The sequence below is a fragment of the Phragmites australis genome, chromosome 24 (assembly GCF_958298935.1).
Source record: "Phragmites australis chromosome 24, lpPhrAust1.1, whole genome shotgun sequence".
NCBI classification, from domain to species: Eukaryota; Viridiplantae; Streptophyta; class Magnoliopsida; order Poales; family Poaceae; genus Phragmites; species Phragmites australis.
This window is the reverse complement of record NC_084944.1, coordinates 14,136,414-14,143,113: the sequence shown is the minus strand read 5'-3', so window position 1 is coordinate 14,143,113 and position 6,700 is coordinate 14,136,414. Positions and strand designations below refer to the sequence as shown.

At 43.8% G+C, this 6,700-nt stretch overlaps 1 pseudogene; it reads left to right on the top strand.

The window, feature by feature from the left end:
* Positions 1-2,643: 2,643 nt before the first annotated feature.
* LOC133907460 (uncharacterized) lies at positions 2,644-5,832 on the top strand (annotated as a pseudogene).
* The last annotated feature ends 868 nt before the right edge of the window (positions 5,833-6,700 follow it).

The window sequence follows — 6,700 nt, the reverse complement described above, 5'->3', positions numbered from 1 at the left end:
GTAGTGGGAGCTTGTGAGTTACATGCATGCTGCATGTTTATCTATATCATGTGTTCTTTAATTTTTCTCCAGACCTATTAGTTATTTCTATAGTGTGTTCTTTAATTATCTGCTACTTATTTTTTTGTTGGCCTCTCATATCCATGTATGTGTAATGACCTATTATTTATTTGTTTGATGTCCTAGTGGTCAAATGTAATGATCTGTTCCTTATTTGTTACTATACAGATGTCTTCTTCTGAAAGTGATATGGATGGTAGTGAATCAGAAGATGATGAATTGTTTGATATGAGGGTCATGCAACTTATGAGACAAAATCAATCAAACTTGTCTCTTACTGCATGCTCATAAACAATTATTTTTTAACCTATTATGACAAGAATCCGCCAAGGATTTCACAGCTATTTGGTTTTGCTTGCCTAATGGAAACATTGAACACTTCAGGTGAAAGCCATAGGATGGTTAGAATGGATGCACCTCTCTTTTACCAATTGCATGACATATTGGTGAGGGACTATGGGTTAACTTCCTCTATTCATATAAGCTCTATGGAATTACTTGCTATATTTCTCCTCACACATGGTCATTCTTGGTCAAACGGTGCTGTTCAGAACAAATTCAAGCATTCTGGGGAGACAATTAGTAGGAGGTTCTAAATTGTGTAGTCGGCATGTCCAAGCATTATATCATACCTAAGGATCCAAACTTTCATAATGTGCACAATAGGATAAGAAATGATCAAAGGATGTGGCTACACTTTAAAGATTGCATTGGAGTTATTGATGGGACTCATATTAGTGCAACACCACCTCCAAAAGATTTTCTTAGATATCTTGGGAGGTCCGGTAAAGCAACACAGAATGTGATGGCGGTGGTTGATTTTGACATGCGCTTTACCTATGCATCTATTGGTCAACCAGGCTCTATGCACGACACTACTATTCTCTATAATGCTCTTCAAGCTGATGAAGATATCTTTCCACATCCCCCTCTTGGTAATTTTGTCTCTTATCATTCATTCTTTCTTCCGTCAACACTTTATATTGACTTTGCACTACTTCGTGTTAGGAAAATACTATGCTGTTGATGCTGGATACCCGAATAAACCCGAATACTTATCACCATATAAAGGTCAAAGGTACCATGTTCCAGATTGGAGAAGCGGTCCGGCGCCTAGTGGTGAGCAAGAAGTCTTAAACTATTTGCATTCAAGTCTTCGTAATGTTGTCGAGCGCTCATTTGGTGTATGGAAAATGAAATGGAGAATTCTTCTCAAGATGTCAAGCTATCCGATGGTGAAGCAAAAGATGATTATTGCGGCTACCATGTGTCTCTATAACTTTATCCATGAAAATCATGCACTTGACAACGATTTTCATAGATGTGATCAGGACCCAGATTATGTACCTACCATACCAACAAGGTATAGGAAACATGCCCCTTCTCAAAATGCCTAGAATGTGTCTACCTCACAAGCCAACGATAGGACTATGGACAGATTCCGTGATGACCTTGCTAGGGTAATCACTTTATCTAGGCATAATCTCTTGTATTGTATGAGATTATTTTGTTCTCTTTTGGACATTTTGTTGTAATATATGGGACCTTGGATGTTGTGATTGTACCGTAAAATATGATGTTAATTATTATTAATTAATGTATGCACTTTATATATTTTATATGACGAATTTCTATAGTTACAGTTTGACATTTACACATAAAATTACATAAATGTATCAAATAAATGGATCCCTATACATGATATGTACATGATATATCTTGCAGACGTTAGTTTAGACAACCAAGGGTACTATGAACAATTCTAACGTAATCTTCTCTTTTAGAAATCACTTCATAGTCAGCTTGTCAAATAATTTTATCAATCAGAATCACTCCCACTAAAGAATCACTCAGAAGTCACTCCACCAGAGAATTAGAAGCTGGAGCCAGAGAATCAGGGAGTGGAGCTCTGCCGAACAGACAGCCCCGCCGCCCACTCGCGCCGCTCCCGGCCGCTTCATTCGGCATCTCCGTTGCCTCCCACTCCTCGCGGCCCTCCTCCTGCCTCAGCTCCTGCACCGCTTGCGTCGAGGAGCGATGGCGATGGGGCGCGGAGATCAGCGGCGCGAAGGCGTGCGAGACAGCGACGGCACGATAGCGACTTGCGTGCCGCGCGCTCGCGCGAGAGGGCACCGCGACGCGTCAGTGGTCACCACGGCTTCCTCGGCCTCCGCTCCTTTTCAGGACACTGCCTCACCTCCAAGTTCCCACCAGCTCCTCCTCCGCTCGGCCCAACCCGCATTCCGCTGCCGATGTACAACCCCTCCGCGGCGCGGCGCGATCTACCACACCTAGCGCCGCCGCCGTGGAAGGAGTAGCAGGGCACCCTGCTGTGCGTGGGACGATGACGAAGACCACTTCCTTGGCAGACGGCACCACCCACGGGTTCCTCTTCCTCCGCTCCTTCCCAGGACGCCGTTCTCACCATTCCGATCGTCACCGCCAAACACCCGCCGGCGACGCACTCAAGATGTTCGATGTTTGGTTGCAACCCGGACACCCGCGTTATGACGTCTGCGACGACTTCCTCGGCGTCGCCCACGGCTTTACCGGCCTCTCCTCCAGCCCAGGAGGCCATCCTACAATCCCCATCGCCATCATCAAGCTGCACCTGGTGGCGCCTGCCAGGTGTTCGATGCCTGGTCGCAGTTGCAACGCGTGTTCCAGACGAGGGCAGCATGGAAAGTATTCTGAGCCGTGTCAGCAGGGCGACTATGGCAAGGAGACCTCTTCGAAGCTCATAGGTTCGGGCCTTTCGCTTGTTGATTTATTTTGGCTTCAGCTATGATGCACGCCAATTGTTTGGATGGCCAATTCTTTTCGATGCACTTTAATTGGTTCGATGCCTGGTTGCAACTGCAAAGTTCGATTGATTTCAGCAATCAATTAACTGACATTAAAACAATGTGGACATGATGCAGTAGAGATAGACGAGCACCGGAAATGACAAACTGACCAACATCAAGCCCAAGAAGATTAAAGTCTGTTCCTAAACCAAAGGTGATAAACTGCTGCACTTGGCTTTGCCTGTAATTATTCCATAACACGGTTCCACCAACGCCTTGATCTCCATCAAAAAATTCCATGGCGCTAGATGACATGGTGCAGGGAATGCACGAGCCAATAGCACAAGCAACCTCTCATGATCAAATTGCCAAGGTGCCATGACCTTCTTCTCCATTTCATTTCATGCCCTTCGACTGTTTGATGAAATGTGAAGCTAGCACAAACCACATTTTGTAGTCAGTCTGGTATGTATTGGCTAACATGACTTTTTTCTTAATCCTAAAGTAACTGATAATTGACAAATGAACCATCTAACTATTGTGTGTAGGTTGTAGTTATTGTTCCATTTGTTCAATTTTCATCCGCTTGTTGAGATATGGTTTCTGTTTGTTTTTAAGGTATTTTTGTGATGGACTGCTCCTGCATCATCTCACTGCATCCCCCTGCATGGTTGATGTAATGTTCAACCATATTTCATTGGTTTTGCAGTAGTACATAAGAAACACTATTGGATTTTCTAGAACAGATCGTTTCCAGAAGTTAGTGAACGTAAGACAACTGCTTTTGTGTCCTCTATCTCCTACTCTCTCTCTCTCTCTATATATATATATATATATTCACAGGCAATTTGTGGTGCAACTCTTAGCTTACCGCTTAAGCTTGGAGTTGGAGTGCATTGTACTAGGTTGAGCCTGCGCATAAGAAGAGCTCTTGGTTGTTAACAACTCGATCTTGCACCATGGATGGCGACATGAAACAACTGAGGTATGTAGCTTTGTAAGAAACTCTTACATCTTCATCTATTCTTTATGAAGGTTTTATAATCCTCAAAGCGGAGCTACCAAACGATGTTATTATTTTCCATAGCATAGTGATAGCATCTGCATAAAATGTTCATCTTCAATTGGAACCTACTACTATTTAGAACTTCGATCAAGATATTGTGATACCGGTTTCCTCTCTCTAGAGCCGGGTTTTCCGGTGTGGGCCAGGAAGATCAAGGTGGCAGCAAGACTATAACAATACCATCTCAGCGAAGCACAGGTTTCGGTAGAGGTGTAAATAACAGAAATCTGCTATTTTTATCTGATTTATGTTGAAACGGTTGGAAGTTTTAGTGACTGATCAAAGTTGACGACTGTGTCAGGGATATGACGCAGCGTATGCAGCCACGGTAGCAGTGTGGCATATGCTATTGCAGCATGAGAGGAGGTTAGCATCTCAAGCGAAGCCAGCTGGGGAGAAGTTTGCGTCCGAAAACAAGCCTGTCACGGAGAAGTTAGCGCCTGAAAAGAAGCCTACCACAATTGACGAGCGTCAGGCTGCACCTTTGAAGTCACCACCCAGGAGAGGTGAAAGCCTGAACAGGCCTATTGAAGGCAGCAGAATTTCGAAATGGTTTAGCGGCAAAGGGCCCATAGATGATGATTATGATGATGAACAAGGAGGTATGCACTTTGAATCAGATCCACAACTTTTCTTTGTGGTGACTTACTACTGTTGGAAATTAAATCCACAATATGACAATATACTCTACCATTTGATGAAATTTCAGCTAATGTGTCAGTAAGGAGGCCGTTAAAACCAGCACAAAGGAAACCAGAAGGCGTAACTTCAGATCAAAAGGTGGTTGAGAGGGTGACCGATTCTGCCCCAAGCGTAAAGAAGGATCCCAGTTTCGCCCCAAAAACACTAGAAAATAAAGGAAGCAGGAAATTTGATCAAGATCTAGTGAATCAGAAGGCACCACCGGCAGTCCCCACAGCCAAGCCAATGAGCTCATATTCTGGTAGAGTGGAATTGCTGCTTCTGGAACGGCTATTTCCAGTGAAGCGGAAGCGATGGCAGATGCTTGGGAGAAGGAAAAGCTAGCGAAAATTAAGAAGCGGTGAGTGGTGATTTCGCTGCTGTGATCGTTTGGTACATTACTAATCTGAAAGTAACATTCAACTGCTATCAATCTCTAGTTACGAGACAATGAAAGCCATACATGAATGGGAGGCCGAGAAGAAGGCTAAGGCCAGGCGCCAAAAGAAACTGAAAGATGAGGTTTCTGCTTGCTTAGAATTCATTACATGAGCGCATATTTTTCTTGATCATTGATTGACTGCAAATTCTATCCGTTAAAGAATTCAATGCGATGTTATTACTTATTCGGCTTTCCTCTTATTTGAAACATAACTTGTGCATGACATTAGATATGAACGTATCTCGCAACCATCGAATAAGCTGTCACTCTACATGAAGAAGCTCACTGAAGATGCCTTCTCTTGCAGAGTGACTCAGAGAGGAAGCGCGCAAAGGCTCTGGAGTACAACAAGGAGATGTCAAGGATCAACAAGGTCGCTGCTGCGTCGAGGTTGATGGCGGAGAAGTGGAGGAACGCGGAGAGAAAGGTCAGGGAGAAGGCAGAGAGGATACGGGCCAGGGGGAAGCTTCCCCCGGCGTGTGGCTGCTTGTGAAACCATGCGTGTATATATCTATTATCTGTAAGCGTCGGAACGGGGATTCATCTGCGTCTGTGCAAAGAAAATGGCAGCTAACTGCACCCCTTCTCAAGAGGAAACGTTTCGAACAAGAGGTGCAATCCTTTTCGGATTGCTGACAAAGCAACTTTCCGCCATTCTTCAGCGAGTATAAACTGTGTAAAGGGGCACGTGTATATGTACAACTGGAGTGATAATTTATTCATGACCCTTCTCATTCAGTGGCCATACACACTATTTTTTTCATCAATGATAACTGATACAGAGATTTTACTTTTAACTCTGAAACTAGGAAAACCAAGAGTACAGTAAATACTAAATTACATACAATTTTCCAGCAAACGAGAACATGATCACAAGACGTGCTAACAAGCTCACAGTGGGGAAAGCTTTTTCGGGGAGAAATCGGCGGTAGGAAAAATGCACTGTGTCTAATGGTATTTTATTTGAATTTTATTCAATATATCTAATATTTTCGATAAATCATATTTAGCGGTGACCACCGATAAATTCTATTTACCGGTAATCGTGTTTACCTGTGACCTCCGATATAGCTATTAGCCCCAACCATGCACAGGTGGGAAGAAGTCGACAAAATGAGTGAAGGCATTGTCTTTAGAAACTGAATACATTGTAACATTTTCAAATTAGAAAACATATGACCAAAGTGATTTAAAAAAAAACAGTGGGGGCATATGCCCCTGGCATACCGTGGTCATCAGCATCTCTTTTCCATAGATAAGTTTTCCACGCTCAAAGTTGCAGCTTCGGATGTATCTAGGAAGGTGTAGAAGCCAATGCCAGTACACTCAGTCACTTAAGTTAGTACTAGGGTTATTATTGTTGAACTCGACGTTTAAGTCGAAGCTCCCGTCCCACGACAGCCACTCCTTGGGGTGCATAGTATCTGATATGAACCATTGCATGAATACAACACGAGAGTAAGCTTTCCACTACCTGCCAAGGTAACTCTGCACAATGAAGCGGGCGCAAAGAAGCTTCTCGTCGGAAGCCAACATGTAGAATTGGAGCATGAATCCACTCGGATGGTTGGCATCAGTCCGGCCTTGAGCTGTGATGGTGATCTGTCGGCCGAGGAGAGGCAGTCATGTAAGGGTGGCGCAGCTCTAAAATTGTGGGAGCATTGG